The following is a 17,343-nucleotide window of genomic DNA, read 5'->3' as shown; positions in this document are numbered from 1 at the left end:
TCAGTCAAAATATAAAATCATATAAAAGCTACTCAAGCTTTATTTCATTCTGCTTAGGTCAGCGCATGCCAAGTGGTTAAGGTGTCCCAACACTTAATCACTAGCCCTTGATCTATCTCTGCGTTGTGAGTTCGAAACCTACGCAGGGCAGTTGCCAGGTACTGACTGCAGGCCGGTGTTTTTTCTCCGGGTACTCGGGCTTTCCTCCACCTCCAAAACCTGGCACGTCCTTAAATGAAACGAATCTATTTTTTTTCCATTTGTCTGTAAAACCTACACAACTGACTTGAATAACTTTTGACCCATTGATAGTGATATACCAGCTTTCTCATCGCCATTTTGTTTCTGGATGTAATAAGAAAAAAAATTCTTATATATATATATATAATTAAAACCTAAGATTTTTCATCATCAAAATAGGAAGTGTTGGCAAGTACGTATCTTGATGATACAATTTACCCATTTATGTATCAGGATTTATGTTTGGTTTATAATCATTAAAGTTTTATGTCATTATGATTGGCTAATGTCACAAGGTTATCTTATACTTCATGTATAGTAATTATAGGTCTGCTTTCCACCCGATGCAACTGTACATCATAGGACTGTCCATGTCCAAGTGACATTTCATTCTCATCACACTTTTAAGTAGCTCTGGAGTGGCCATATCAATATTCCGTATTTATCATGAGTGGACATTCATATAACGATGAAATGCTGAGTCTGGGTTCATGAGTAAACTCTATTATTCTAAATTCTATACTGTAGTACTATCTTGGCTGTTACCTCTAATCATTTTGTTACATTGTCATTATGACATTATCTATTCTGTGTCTCCATTGTCAGTGTACTATTTTCTTTTGTACACTGTTATTACCAGCTGATCATTAATGTACACTGCTGTCATCTGAGAGACTTTTGTTGTATAAACTTCTCTGACTGTTGTGTGACCCTTCATCAGTCCCTTCATCAGTGTAAATGTTTGTTGTAACCTTGTAGGTGTTGTGTGACCCTTCATTAGTCAGACTTTTGTTGTATAAACTTCTCTGACTGTTGTGGGACCCTTCATTAGTCAGACTTTTGTTGTATAAACTTCTCTGACTGTTGTGTGACCCTTCATTAGTGAGACTTTTGTTGTATAAACTTCTCTGACTGTTGTGTGACGTACCCTTCATTAGTCAGACTTTTGTTGTATAAACTTCTCTGACTGTTGTGTGACCTTCATTAGTCAGACTTTTGTTGTATAAACTTCTCTGACTGTTGTGTGACCTTCATTAGTCAGACTTTTGTTGTATAAACTTCTCTGACTGTTGTGTGACCCTTCATTAGTCAGACTTTTGTTGTATAAACTTCTCTGACTGTTGTGTGACCCTTCATCAGTCCCTTCATCAGTGTAAATGTTTGTTGTAACCTTGTAGGTGTTGTGTGACCCTTCATTAGTGAGACTTGTTGTATAAACTTCTCTGACTGTTGTGTGACCCTTCATTAGTGAGACTTTTGTTGTATAAACTTCTCTGACTGTTGTGTGACCCTTCATTAGTGAGACTTTTGTTGTATAAACTTCTCTGACTGTTGTGTGACCCTTCATTAGTCAGACTTTTGTTGTATAAACTTCTCTGACTGTTGTGTGACCCTTCATTAGTCAGACTTTTGTTGTATAAACTTCTCTGACTGTTGTGTGACCCTTCATTAGTCAGACTTTTGTTGTAACAACGTTTGTTGTAACCTTGTAGGTGTTGTGTGGCCTCACCAATATCTGCGGTCATTATAAGTCTAGCGGTTAGGTATATTGTTTATATTATATACAGTGCATTCCGCTTAATCGGGTTGCCTATTTGCGGGGACTTTTTACCCGATTAACCGACTTACCCGATAAGCCGAAATGCACGTCGCCATCTTGGATTTGGTCCGTAATGGTAGTCAGACTTGGGTCGATTTTGGATGAAAATATTTGCGTTATTATTGTTAATAAACGGTGTTTTTGTTTGTGCTTTTACTGATGTCAAATTGTCAGATTACTATTACTAATTGTATAAAAATGTGTGTATTAAAATAACAAAACCTTAATGATTTTCTTATTCGCGGCACAGTACAATCGTAGCACCTCAAATCGGAGGGTCATACATCCCTGTTTCATCCGTGTGTTCCTAATTTGACATACGATCTAAGGACTCGCCGACAATTACATCTAAAATCATTTATGTTTATCATAGAGACATTCTTATGTTCGCTTTGAAGTTTAAAATATTCCATATTATTTCCAATTACCAAAGCACAGAGATCGGAGAAACCGAGTTTATTTAGGTCGTTTCCTGTGGTATAAATTTATACGAACTTGACACTGGCAGTCACTGATAAAACAACACGAAATCCAATGTAATGTTTTTATTAACCAGTTCTAATCCTAACCTGAATAGGAATTATGAGCTAACGTCGGGCGTCTGTCCTTTTACTGCTCGCTACTGATTTTTAACTCACCTGTGTATCGGTGTCGTCACATTTCCCCGTGGCGAACCCCTCACTTTGGATTCGCCACATACAGTAAGCGGTGATATCAATCGATCTGTAGCAATATCAGACCCAGGTAAAAACCTATTGTTTTGGTTTTTGCTTCGAAGATTTTACATCCCAGACGTAAAAGTTTAATTGTCTAGTCCCTTAATTATGCTTTTAAAACCCCATTACGTTTTGCCTGCTGCTGACTCTAAAAATAACATTTAATTTTACCCACAATTCTTAGTCGACTTCCTGTTGGGGAAAAACCACACGAGGCAGAATCAACAACAACACAGTTCTGAACATGACAAAACCCCGACATAACATTACCGTTTAATGTAATATTTAACTGTTTTTTGACATTTGAACCATCAAAATTACACTATTTGTTGATAAATGTCTAAAACTTAAAGAAATACGCGATGACTTTCGTGAAAATCGGAGCATTTCTATTTTTTGTCCCGATTGTTCTATTCGAATAACCGAAAAATACGACTTTTCCAACCCAATTAAACGAATTTTTTTAACATGATTTAAGAGAAAATGGTTTTGGTTTTTAAAATTTTACCCAATTAAACGAAATACCCGATTAAGCGTTACCCGATTAAGTGGAATGCACTGTATATACTAATCAAACACTGTCTGAAGACGCATAAATAGTAACAATTTGCTCACGAACCACAATAATATCATATCTTCTGCTGTCATCATTCGATTGATATAGATCTTGGTTCATCTATAAAAATGACAATTTATAGTGCTCGTTTGCCAATATTATTGATGCCATGTTGATTCACCTTTGGTTAGCACTAACACAGAGAGCTACTGTTTCCTTATGTAATTGTCATTTACCTAAAAAGATATGATTATGTTTGTTGATGAGTTGGTGGCTGTGACAGCGAGGTCACTGTTTGTGATGTTACTGCTCTGTCTGAGGCTGGTAGCCAGGTACATTGTATAATGTACTGTAGCTGGCCGTGCTGGCTGCCGTACGCCCACACATATTTTTACCTCTTCTGTACCTTTTATTGCTATAATACAACATTCTTACATCTTTTAATCAAATTAATTGTTATCACTAACTAGAGACCTATATGTTATTTGTTTCTTTCTTCTTCTTTTTGTTATTTATTATTTTAGCAAATTATTTTGTCCATTTACTTTTCATGATAAAATAAGATTTTCAGTTTTAAGTTTGAAGAAGCCAGTGTGGTTGTTCTTTGTTAAATTGCAAAGTTTGCATGTTTCCTTTTCAAAGATTTCTAAATACCCAAATATCCTAGATATTGCCTAATCATTACTGTACATGTATGAATTTGTTTTAAGTGGACACTTTTAGCCAGCAAAAACATTGGTTCTGTTTATTGCAAGCATGTTTAAAACTACCATATTATAATATTTATTATATGAAGGTTGGTTCGAATTGTATACTTCTGTATATGATAATTGGCTGAAACATACTGCAAACCAGACGGGGATAGTCATACATGCATACAGTAGCAAAATTTTAGGGCTCATCACCATTTAGTGGTGCTTCACTTCTTTCCTTACAATATAATTGTTATAACAGAAAAAAGTTGATATACATGTTTTTCCATTGGATCAGGGGAAAGGATATTGGCCTTAACCACATTATAAGCTCATAAATAAAGTGATAACTTATTTCAGATTTTGAATTTGTATCAAAGAAACTGCCATCTTGGGGTCACTATGGAAGGTTTAATTGTGCTGGGTATTTTGTAAATGGGATCCTGTTGTGTATGTTTTCTTATCTGTATATGAATTTAGAAATAAGATTGTTTAATACGATAAAACTTAGCTAGACATTAAACAACTAAATACAAGTAGTATCTGTTACTCAGGCAACTTGAGGCAGGTACAGGTCATACAATTACATCCTTCAAAGTTCAGGTGCAAATTTAGGTTACCGTATAATTTTCAAATTTTCAAATTTGTTTGACACATAAAGATGTATCAAAATGTGTTGGCTACAACATTACTGAATTTACATTTTCGGGTAGTTAAAGTGCACATTCATATGATAAATAGTTTATTTTTACTTTTGAGGCATACCCGTTAATTTCATCTGAAATTTCAATTGATCGTCTGTACATACATACTTTATGATCCGGGTATTCATATCTAGGTAATAGGATAGACTCACATGAGTCGGGCCATTTTATAGGACAGCAGGACTACCTAATAAATATTGAAATCTGACTAAAAAATCATTAGTTTATAGTGTTTTGCATGAACACTGTAACTGTATGCGTGGCCGAATTCTGATTTGATGGAAGTATTATGGGTAAAGGATAAAAGATGCACACTCTCACAAGTAAAAGTTCAAAATCAGGTTATTTAAGTGACAAACAATTCTTACAACATATATAAAATACAATACACAATAAAAGATCTCTGTAAAAGTAAGGTATGTCCAGCCATTTCTTCACTTAGACACTGAAAGTAATTGTAAAGTGTAGTCTAAAAAGTAATTGTAAAGTGTAGTCTAAAATACTGTACACTAAAAATATAAGGTAAAGGTCATAAAGCTATACATATTTTTCGTTTCATTCCTTAAAAAAACTCGCTGCTGGAACATAATATACAATGATTATTTTGATTATAGATAGATATTGAATATTAAACCGATCATACATTTATATCTGTTGATGAATGAAAAATATATAAGAAACAAAAATTAATGCATCAACATTTTTAGCTTGTCCAGGGGAGCTGTTGCTATCCCCTAGGTCTGCATGTCTCTGTCAGCATTCATAGACAGCTCGGTTAATGGTTTTATGCAACAGTGTATATGTTGCATCAGACAGGTATTTCACCTGTGTTTTCCTTGCGACATGACTTTACCATTGGTACTAGTACATTTGCAGACTTTGATGACCTTACTATAAATGTGACCTTTGAGTCCTTGTACTCCTACTTTTAAAGAAGTCGGCCAAAATGTATTAACTTTATGTGAAAGGGCCTTCATATTTGACATATGTGTTCCTTGACCTTTCTATTGGTACTATATATACATTTGCAGACCTGCTGACTATGATAATGACCTTTGACCATCTTTTAAAAAAAACTACTATATTATAAACTGGTAGGAACCATCCTTTCCTTTAACTTTCACACTTTAATACTCCGATCAAGAAAGTGTGACATGTATAACAAAGTTTTGGGGTTAGTTTTGTTAATAAATTGAAATTAACAGTTAAAATTGCATTGTACAATTTACCATAATAATAATTTAAATGAAATACCTAAAATCCAGAAAAAAAATGATATTGACAGCATATAAACTCACTGATATCTATATTTGATACATTGGAAAATAGCTAAAGCTTTATCTATATTTAATACATTGGAAAATAGCTAAAGCTTTCAGACATAGCATGTGCTTTTTATTGTGCCTTGTGACAGTTTATTGAGACCTTTATGATTCCAATGTGAACGTACATGATATCTGTGAATGGGCATGTCTGCCAGTCCAGACAAATACACTTTCTCAAGATATATATGATGTGGATTTATACAATGTTGTATGATTAAATGTATAACCTTGTTTAAAAAGATATACGTGTACTGATAAAGTGATGTTTAAGGTAACCATTCTGAGGCACAGTATATCCTGTGCTGGTACTACTAGAGGGGGCTACACTTTTTTAGGACCTCTGTTCTCAGATGGTGGGCTATTCAAATTGTTCTTTATCGGTGGTCCGGAGTCGGGCCATAATTCAGTAATAGCTATTTTTTAAGAAGTACTAGAATGTTAGTTCTTAAACTTCTTATATAGATTCACATAGATTCCCTTTGGTCCCCAGTTTTGCCAATTAATTCAGATTTGAGTCTGATCCAGAAAACAAAATAGCAGACAGACAGCCATCTTTGATTTTGAAGGTTGCTATTGCTATTTCTTGTTTACAAATAAGTTCTTATTGGATCTCTCTTAGATATCATATCTTGTGTCCTTTGTTATCAAATAATAAATGACTAAAAGGAGAAAGAAGGGAAAAGTAAAGAAGAGATGAGCTTTACATTCAATGGTGGTCATGGCAAGATCCCTCTGGGATCAATAAAAAAGGGTGTCCCTTATGTTTTGGACAGTACATATACTGTCCATGTAAACGGCTGTCCCTGTGGACTAGTGTCCATGAAAAGGAATGACTCCCTTCCCTTTTTGACTAGTGTCCATGAAAAGGACTTAAGTCCTTTCCCTGTAGACTTAACCTTGGTGTCCATGAAAAGGGGCGTGTCCTTCCAGGCTCCCTTGTGGACTACCATAAATTCCCCAGACTAAGGTCTTATCCCCTGTTCCCGGATTTGTGCCCTCCTGCAGACCAATGCTCACACTCTACTACCTCCTGGGCTATCTCAAGTTTACCTTACAGATGGAAAATTTGTACTTATGAACTTGACTGAATTTCACAATCGCCTATCAATGTTACTCCCTAAAAACTACTTGTAGGTTTGTTGAGGTTTGCTTAGTGGGGTGACACATACTACAATGTATAACCTAGGTATATACCTGAGGAAATCCATAAATCAACTTACGCCAATATTTACAGTAGTACCATTGACCTATTTGTCTGGTCTATTACATGTCTACCTGAACTCCTATGATGTTATTACAGACATTGTAATTCAGACTGATCTATGTATGGAAACTTTATTATTTTGTCCAATATATAAGTGTCTGATCTGTCCCAGATTTCACTTAGACTAGGATAATGTTGACATTGAGTATATTTATCAGGTCAAAACAAGATTGAGAGGTAAATTGCTAATATAAGCTGCTTGGTTATATCGAAATCAACTCCATTTCTTAAATATGGAGGTTAGTTTGTTTCTCAAAAGCCCATTGTGGATTTGTATCATGAAATGGTCTAGACTCGGCTCATGAGTAGAGCATAGTCGACGTACATCCAATTGAGATCTCCTGATGTACCTTGTTATTTTAGGGTTACCATTTTCTCAGTAATAAAACAAAGTAAGGTTGTGTTTGTAGACAATATCTAGATTGGTAGAGGACCAAAATGCTGTGTAGTGTGCATATATAGCACATTTTTGTCGGGTTTTATGTTCCTGCCAAAAAACCACATGATGAAATGTGAAGGTCAGGTTGGCAACTTCCTGATCAACAATAGACATGTGGCTGGTCCTGTTTTCAGGAAGAGCTACAACTGTTACCTCTGACAATTCAGAACCTGGCATCCACTAGCGGTAACAAACAGTTAGGTCACGCACAACCTATATATCCATGATGGTTTGAATTATTGAATGTTGTAAATGTAGCGAAACTGGACAAGGCTGAATGACTCGCTAGCCAGGTATATTGCTAAAATGGACAGAGCAACCATCCAGAGTACGGAGGTCCTTGGTTCAAGTCTTGGTCTGGTCATTCCATTCTTTTTCTCCTGTAGGCTGTTACATAAGTGTTGGATCATTATTTGCAGTTTGTCCAGATAACAGCAAGAATTACCTTGGGTGTATTGAAGGTGATTTTGATTGCTATTTTGACTTAGAGCATACAAAAATAGGTTTGATATTACTTCAGAGTATTAATTACTGATGTTGATTCAGTTAATTAAACTGCTAGACCTGTTTAGTTAGAGGAGAGTATAAGTTTACAATCAGTTTGCACTCAGTCCCTGTGCCTTACTTTATCTGTGTTACTTTATCTGTGGCCTGTTTAACAGTTTTGTATAGTTGTCACCTATATAACAGCCAGATTGGCAGAGAGACATGGGATCGTATTATCTTAGTAATAGAGTTATGGATATAGTCGGGGATTAGTTATAGAGTTATGGATATAGTCGGGGATTAGTTATAGAGTTATGGATATAGTCGGGGATTAGTTACAGAGTTATGGATATAGTCAGGGATTAGTTATAGAGTTATGGATATAGTCGGGGATTAGTTATAGAGTTATGGATATAGTCGGGGATTAGTTATAGAGTTATGGATATAGTCTGGGATTAGTTATAGAGTTATGGATATAGTCAGGGATTAGTTATAGAGTTATGGATATAGTCAGGGATTAGTTATAGAGTTATGGATATAGTCTGGGATTAGTTATACAGTTATGGATATAGTCTGGGATTAGTTATAGAGTTATGGATATAGTCGGGATTAGTTATAGAGTTATGGATATAGTCGGGGATTAGTTATAGAGTTATGGATATAGTCGGGGATTAGTTATAGAGTTATGGATATAGTCGGGGATTAGTTATAGAGTTATGGATATAGTCGGGGATTAGTTATAGAGTTATGGATATAGTCGGGGATTAGTTATAGAGTTATGGATATAGTCGGGGATTAGTTATAGAGTTATGGATATAGTCGGGGATTAGTTATAGAGTTATGGATATAGTCGGGGATTAGTTATAGAGTTATGGATATAGTCGGGGGATTAGTTATAGAGTTATGGATATAGTCGGGGATTAGTTATAGAGTTATGGATATAGTCAGGGATTAGTTATAGAGTTATGGATATAGTCAGGGGATTAGTTATAGAGTTATGGATAAAGTCAGGGATTAGTTATAGAGTTATGGATATAGTCGGGGATTAGTTATAGAGTTATGGATATAGTCGAGGATTAGTTACAGAGTTATGGATATAGTCAGGGATTAGTTATAGAGTTATGGATATAGTCAGGGGGGATGTCTGTTAGAGAGTTATGGATATAGTCGAGGATTAGTTACAGAGTTATGGATATAGTCAGGGATTAGTTATAGAGTTATGGATATAGTCGGGGATTAGTTATAGAGTTATGGATATAGTCGGGGATTAGTTATAGAGTTATGGATATAGTCGGGGATTAGTTATAGAGTTATGGATATAGTCTGGGATTAGTTATAGAGTTATGGATATAGTCGGGGATTAGTTATAGAGTTATGGATATAGTCGGGGATTAGTTATAGAGTTATGGATATAGTCAGGGATTAGTTATAGAGTTATGGATATAGTCAGGGAATTAGTTCATAGGTTATGGATATAGTCGGGGATTAGTTATAGAGTTATGGATATAGTCGGGATAGTCATAGAGTTATGGATATAGTCGGGGATTAGTTATAGAGTTATTGGATATAGTCGGGATTAGTTATAGAGTTATAGGATATAGTCGGGGGATTAGTTATACTTATAGAGTTATGGATATAGTCGGGGATTAGTTATAGAGTTATGGATATAGTCAGGGATTAGTTATAGAGTTATGGATATAGTGGGGGATTAGTTATAGAGTTATGGATATAGTCGGGGATTAGTTATAGAGTTATGGATATAGTCAGGGATTAGTTATAGAGTTATGGATATAGTCGGGGATTAGTTATAGAGTTATGGATATAGTCTGGGATTAGTTATAGAGTTATGGATATAGTCGGGGATTTGTTATAGAGTTATTGATATAGTCGGAGATTAGTTATACAGTTATGGATATAGTCTGGGATTAGTTATAGAGGTATGGATGTAGTCGGGGTTTAGTTATAGAGTTATGGATATAGTCGGGGATTAGTTATAGAGTTATTGATATAGTCGGGGTTTAGTTATAGTTATTGATATAGTCGGGGATTAGTTATAGAGTTATGGATATAGTCGGGGATTAGTTATAGAGTTATGGATATAGTCGGGGATTTGTTATAGAGTTATGGATATAGTCGAGGATTAGTTATAGAGTTATGGATATAGTCGGGGATTAGTTATAGAGTTATGGATATAGTCGGGGATAAGTTATAGAGTTATGGATATAGTCAGGGATTAGTTATAGAGTTATGGATATAGTCGGGGTTTAATTATAGAGTTATGGATATAGTCTGGGATTAGTTATACAGTTATAGTCAGGGTTTAGTTATAGTTATGGATATAGTCAGGGACTGTGCATTATTCTGGGACACATTTCATACTCTGTTACCTAAACTTATCTTTCATGTACCTTTTTAATTAGATAACAGTGCCAAATGCTGTAATTTCATAGGCATGCTAATTATAAATATCCAGAGTTACCGCCCTTACACCAGGGCCTGTTCGTTTATGCGGACAAACCGGTTCGTCATATGATAAATATAATATTTCAAACATATATCTTGACAGACCTCCAAATGTTAATATAGGCCTTGAAAGTCTTTGTCAAGGCTCGTATGAAAACAATATAAAATCACCAGGTCCGTCTTTATTTCATAAAGGAACAACACCAGTCCAAGTGATCTAACCGGTTGGACCGCAAAAATGAAAACGGCCCATCTTATGAAATGATATACAAGGGAAAGTAACTAAAATGTAATTCTGCTACCACCTATGAAATTAAACCACTGGCTATGATGAGATAGGAACTGGAAAGTTTTAAAGCGTAACATCAAACAGACATAAGGGAGGCCTGACCAAGGAAATAATGGGCAATAATCTATAATACATGAAGCATTCTAGTTGTGAAACTCAGGATACATGCTGGGAGATTTCTATACACACAAAAAATAGGGAAGATGTTGTGAAGGGAAAACCAGAATCTGTTTATGTGATCACCTGGAAGCCATAATTCTCACTGATTACATGTAAAGAAACTGCCAGGAAATCACAGGGAAGATTAAAGATTAAAATACCTCAGAAAGAAGAAGTAAAGTTTACTGTCCAAATAAATCATTGTTCCTAGCTGTCATAGTTCACACAGATCAAGTTCCTCTTATACTCAGGAATACTGAATTTGAAACTTATGGATAAAATAATTGACTATCATGAGATTAGCATTGTGTTTGGTATCTGTTAAGTGTAAAATGTTGTTATAGAAATAATTATTGGAATAATCTAGTGTTCTATTGATTGTGAAATGTTTGACCACATGTGATGTTGTCTGGAGTGATGAAAGTGTGCTTACTTCATTTACACTACGGACACAGCCAGTGTGACAGGAACAAACCTAATATCTATTATGATGTTAAGTATATGAGCTAGTGTTAGAGTGTTTCTCTGTACACTATCATTGAATTTTCCCTTCATAGTACAGTAACACTTGTTATACTGAATCCCAGAGGACCAGAAATTTATTATATTTGAATGTACAGTGCATTCCACTTAATCGGGTAACGCTTAATCGGGTATTTCGTTTAATTGGGTAAAATTTCAAAAACCAAAACCATTTTCTCTTAAATCATGTTAAAAAAATTCTTTTAATTGGGTTGGAAAAGTCGTATTTTTCGGTTATTCGAATAGAACAATCGGGACAAAAAATAGAAATGCTCCGATTTTCACGAAAGTCATCGCGTATTTCTTTAAGTTTTAGACATTTATCAACAAATAGTGTACTTTTGATGGTTCAAATGTCAAAAAACAGTTAAATATTACCTTAAACGGTAATGTTATGTCGGGGTTTTGTCATGTTCAGAACTGTGTTGTTGATTCTGCCTCGTGTGGTTTTTCCCCAACAGGAAGTCGACTAAGAATTGTGGGTAAAATTAAATGTTATTTTTAGAGTCAGCAGCAGGCAAAACGTAATGGGGTTTTAAAAGCATAATTAAGCGACTAGACAATTAAACTTTTACGTCTGGGATGTAAAATCTTCGAAGCAAAAACCAAAACAATAGGTTTTTACCTGGGTCTGATATTGCTACAGATCGATTGATATCACCGCTTACTGTATGTGGCGAATCCAAAGTGAGGGGTTCGCCACGGGGAAATGTGACGACACCAATACACAGGTGAGTTAAAAATCAGTAGCGAGCAGTAAAAGGACAGACGCCCGACGTTAGCTCATAATTCCTATTCAGGTTAGGATTAGAACTGGTTAATAAAAACATTACATTGGATTTCGTGTTGTTTTATCAGTGACTGCCAGTGTCAAGTTCGTATAAATTTATACCACAGGAAACGACCTAAATAAACTCGGTTTCTCCGATCTCTGTGCTTTGGTAATTGGAAATAATATGGAATATTTTAAACTTCAAAGCGAACATAAGAATGTCTCTATGATAAACATAAATGATTTTAGATGTAATTGTCGGCGAGTCCTTAGATCGTATGTCAAATTAGGAACACACGGATGAAACAGGGATGTATGACCCCCCGATTTGAGGTGCTACGATTGTACTGTGCCGCGAATAAGAAAATCATTAAGGTTTTGTTATTTTAATACACACATTTTTATACAATTAGTAATAGTAATCTGACAATTTGACATCAGTAAAAGCACAAACAAAAACACCGTTTATTAACAATAATAACGCAAATATTTTCATCCAAAATCGACCCAAGTCTGACTACCATTACGGACCAATTCCAAGATGGCGACGTGCATTTCGGCTTATCGGGTAAGTCGGTTAATCGGGTAAAAAGTCCCCGCAAATAGGCAACCCGATTAAGCGGAATGCACTGTATTTGAATTTTTTTATAGGATTTTAAGAATAAATAAGTTTGAGCCAAATTTGGAGATTTCAACTTATTTCATTTTAAGCATGAATTTGTATCATGCCTGTTCATCTTCAGAAAGTTTTGCTGTCACTGATATCAAGTCATACCTGTTGTAGGGAGTTCCCTATACATATCATTATGTATACAGTAATACCTGTTGTAGGGAGTTCCCTATACAGATCATTATGTATACAGTAATATATACCTGTTGTAGGGAGTTCCCTATACAGATCATTATGTATAATACCTGTTGTAGGGTGTTCCCTATACAGATCATTATGTATACAGTAATACCTGTTGTAGGGAGTTCCCTATACAGATCATCATGTATACAGTAATACCTGTTGTAGGGAGTTCCCTATACAGATCATTATGTATACAGTAATACCTGTTGTAGGGAGTTCCCTATACAGATCATTATGTATAATACCTGTTGTAGGGAGTTCCTTATACAGATCATTATGTATACAGTTATACCTGTTGTAGAGAGTTCCCTATACAGATCATTATGTAAACAGTAATACCTGTTGTAGGGAGTTCCCTATACAGATCATTATGTATACAGTAATACCTGTTGTAGGGAGTTCCCTATACAGATCATTATGTATACAGTAATACCTGTTTAGGGAGTTCCCTATACAGATCATTATGTATAATACCTGTTGTAGGGAGTTCCCTATACAGATCATTATGTATACAGTAATACCTGTTGTAGGGAGTTCCTTATACAGATCATTATGTATACAGTAATACCTGTTGTAGGGAGTTCCCTATACAGATCATTATGTATACAGTAATACCTGTTTAGGGAGTTCCCTATACAGATCATTATGTATAATACCTGTTGTAGGGAGTTCCCTATACAGATCATTATGTATACAGTAATACCTGTTGTAGGGAGTTCCCTATACAGATCATCATGTATACAGTAATACCTGTTGTAGGGAGTTCCCTATACAGATCATTATGTATACAGTAATACCTGTTGTAGGGAGTTCCCTATACAGATCATTATGTATACAGTAATACCTGTTGTAGGGAGTTCCCTATACAGATCATTATGTATACAGTAATACCTGTGGTAGAGAGTTCCCTATAGAGATCATTATGTATACAGTAATACCAGTACTGTTGTAGGGAGTTCCCTATACAGATCATCACGTGTACCTGTACTGTTGTAGGGAGCTCATGATCACTATACAGATCATTATGTATACAGTAATACTTGTTGTAGGGAGTTCACTATACAGATCATTATGTATACAGTAATACCTGTTGTAGGGAGTTCCCTATACAGATCATTATGTATACAGTAATACTTGTTGTAGGGAGTTCACTATACAGATCATTATGTATACAGTAATACTTGTTGTAGGGAGTTCACTATACAGATCATTATGTATACAGTAATACCTGTTGTAGGGAGTTCCCTATACAGATCATTATGTATACAGTAATACCTGTTGTAGGGAGTTCCCTATACAGATCATTATGTATACAGTAATACTTGTTGTAGGGAGTTCCCTATACAGATCATTATGTATACAGTAATACCTGTTGTAGAGAGTTCCCTATACAGATCATTATGTATACAGTAATACCGGTACTGTTGTAGGGAGTTCCCTATACAGATCATCACGTGTACCTGTACTGTTGTAGAGAGTTCCCTATACAGATCATTATGTATACAGTAATACCGGTACTGTTGTAGGGAGTTCCCTATACAGATCATCACGTGTACCTGTACTGTTGTAGGGAGCTCATGATCACTATACAGATCATTTATGTACAACATAATACAACCTGAAGTGAAGCCAGATTATAGCTACATTATGTAGGCAATGTATTTTTATGTGACCTGTGTTACCTAAGAGAATCCCCTTGAATGTTTTCTTGGCAAGCAAACTATAAGCCCTATTGTTTGTTTGTCTAACAGCACTGGCTGTGTATCACCCTAGGTTTCTGATGGAGGGAATTTCTCCTCCTACACACCAATTAATGGGGCACAGTCAACTCAAGGTCACCAGCTGTAGACAATCTGTACTTACTAATATTGCTGCTCCTCCTCCTCCTGTGATGTAGACCCTCTGACTCGTGGTGCATAGGCTGGTAACCTCATGCATGTAAACACTAAACAGAAGATCTGTCAAGGTCACTGGTACAAACACCATCTAGACGACACTGACTTCTGCTCCTTATTCTATTTAAGCTACATAAAGATACAACAAATTCTAAATGGTGACATTTTGTCTAAGTCTTTTGGAAGAGTTATGTGAACCAGTGTTAAAGCATGTCAAGAGGTTAATTAGCTTTAAATTTAGATAGAAAATATATATTAAAGGCTATCCACTGTCTCTGATCAGGAATATTAAAATTGTCAATAAAAATGAGCTTTATGATTTTGGTCTCTAGGATGTCGGATTCCTAAGGTACAAATTTAAGTAATTATGTGTAGGAATTTTGCTGGGCAATTCTTTCAAATGTTTACTACTCCATTAACTGTGGTGTCAACATCATTGATGCCTTATCCTGGAGCTTCATGAGTTGTAGCTGAATAATTCACACTGGTGTATGTGATGAACACCTTATTAAAACTGCTGTATGACCCTAGGTAAATCTGTTCGTGTTTCACAATCCTGTAATTATGAGTCAGCATCTGGTCCTAATGCCAGGATCCCACATTCTGTAACACAATAGAGGGTATGGTGAGGAATAGCCACAGGTAAAAGTATGTGACAAGTGTATTCTCCATCAGAATTAGGTAAGGAAAACAAGTAACACTTGTTGATGGTCAGTCACGTATGAAAAAAAATACATCTCTCTGTAAATTAGCGTCTGAAAAATCACTCTCTTATTTAATCATCTCTGTCAGACTTAAAAAATGGTACACATCCTAATTGCTTTACACCTACTGGCATGTTCAAGTGGACTGCATTGTTGAAGGCAAATGTTGCCTTATATATAGCTATATATTACATAATCCAAGGTCAAGTAATATTCATTTGATGAACCTTTAAATAATATGTGTATTAAATGTTGATAAAATGTAACTGGAATGCCTTGGCATAAAACAACTGTAATTTGCATTGAAGTTTTACTGTGTCCCCTATAGTGTACTAATGACAGGATACTGTTACAACAGGCTGGGACTCCATCTTTGATGGCTCCATGTTCTGTGTTGTGCATTTTGAAATGGTGGGTGGATGGTATCATTTGTATACTCATCATGTTAACCAAAAGTTGTACATGAAATGTATTACATATCATACCAATATATCATGTTCTATAGTTACACAATAAAAATCTGAAACCAGTGATTACGATTTAATGAAGTGGAATACAACCACATACTCCAAGTGTCTGAGGTTATGGATGCTTGGAAGGTTTCTGTAATAGTGCTTCAGTAATAGTTTTTAAGAAGGTGTTGTCCCAAGTAAATTTAAGGAATGATACAAAACCAACTGTATTGGACAAGTTCACTGGGCTACTTAACTGATATTCATGTTAGCACTCTGAAAGTTATTTTATATTATAAGTTTACCTTGCTTTGTAGAAAACGAAAATTTTGGAAGTTTCTGATATGGAAAATTTTAAGAAATAATTCAGTTGATTTATAAATTATTTATGGAAAAAGTAGATTGTATGTAACTTCACATGCTACACCATGAAATTGGAATATTTCATATTCTTCTGTTACATAAAATGTATTATATGCCATTACAGTGCTGAGAATCCATGCCAGATATATCTAGGTGTATGTATAGGTGTAGATCAGATCTACCTTATGTGAGAAAGTGTGTAATAACAATTATTTAACAACTGTTTGTTCAAAACCCTGCCTGTTATAAACAGCTACCACGTCTGTCAAAGTACGAGTCAGTGCCAGGTTATTGTTTGGGGGTTGGAGGGGATGGAGATGGCACTTCCCATTAGTCCTATTTAAACTTTGACATGTAGCTATAAATTGCATGTAAAGTATAAATAGGAAAGCATTTTTTTAATCCACATCAAGTCCATTAATCTTATACATTTTCCTACCATTGGATTTGCATTGTTACTGATGTGTATAAAAAGTGTGTCCATCTAAATATAAACATTATGTATGTATTATCAGAAAATTATTTAAGAAAATATAATATGATCCATAACTGTAAGCTCATTGTACATTTGAACTGATATGTACTTATAAAACATACAAATTAATAACACTTGTTAAAATATAGACTGTTTTTGTTTTGTGTAGGAGCTTCCTACAATGTTTGTTTTGGAGCCTGAGCTAGTCGGGTCATTGTTCTATAAGTGTTGATAATACCCTAAGGAAACATAAACCTGAGGATCGAGGGTACCTATAGTTACTGTATCTGTACCTATAGTTACTGTATCTGTACCTATAGTTACTGTATCTGTACCTATAGTTACTGTATCTGTACCTATAGTTACTGTATCTG

At 35.2% G+C, this 17,343-nt stretch overlaps 1 protein-coding gene across 14 annotated transcripts in view; it reads left to right on the top strand.

The window, feature by feature from the left end:
* The window catches only part of LOC117325040 (dual specificity testis-specific protein kinase 1-like), a 65,738-nt gene that overhangs the window by 986 nt on the left and 47,409 nt on the right, over positions 1-17,343 (top strand). The gene's annotated exons all lie outside the window — the stretch shown is intronic.

The sequence above is a fragment of the Pecten maximus genome, chromosome 4 (genome assembly GCF_902652985.1).
Source record: "Pecten maximus chromosome 4, xPecMax1.1, whole genome shotgun sequence".
Classification (NCBI taxonomy): domain Eukaryota; kingdom Metazoa; phylum Mollusca; class Bivalvia; order Pectinida; family Pectinidae; genus Pecten; species Pecten maximus.
The sequence above is the reverse complement of the archived record's forward strand: the minus strand, read 5'-3'. Positions and strand labels throughout refer to the sequence as shown.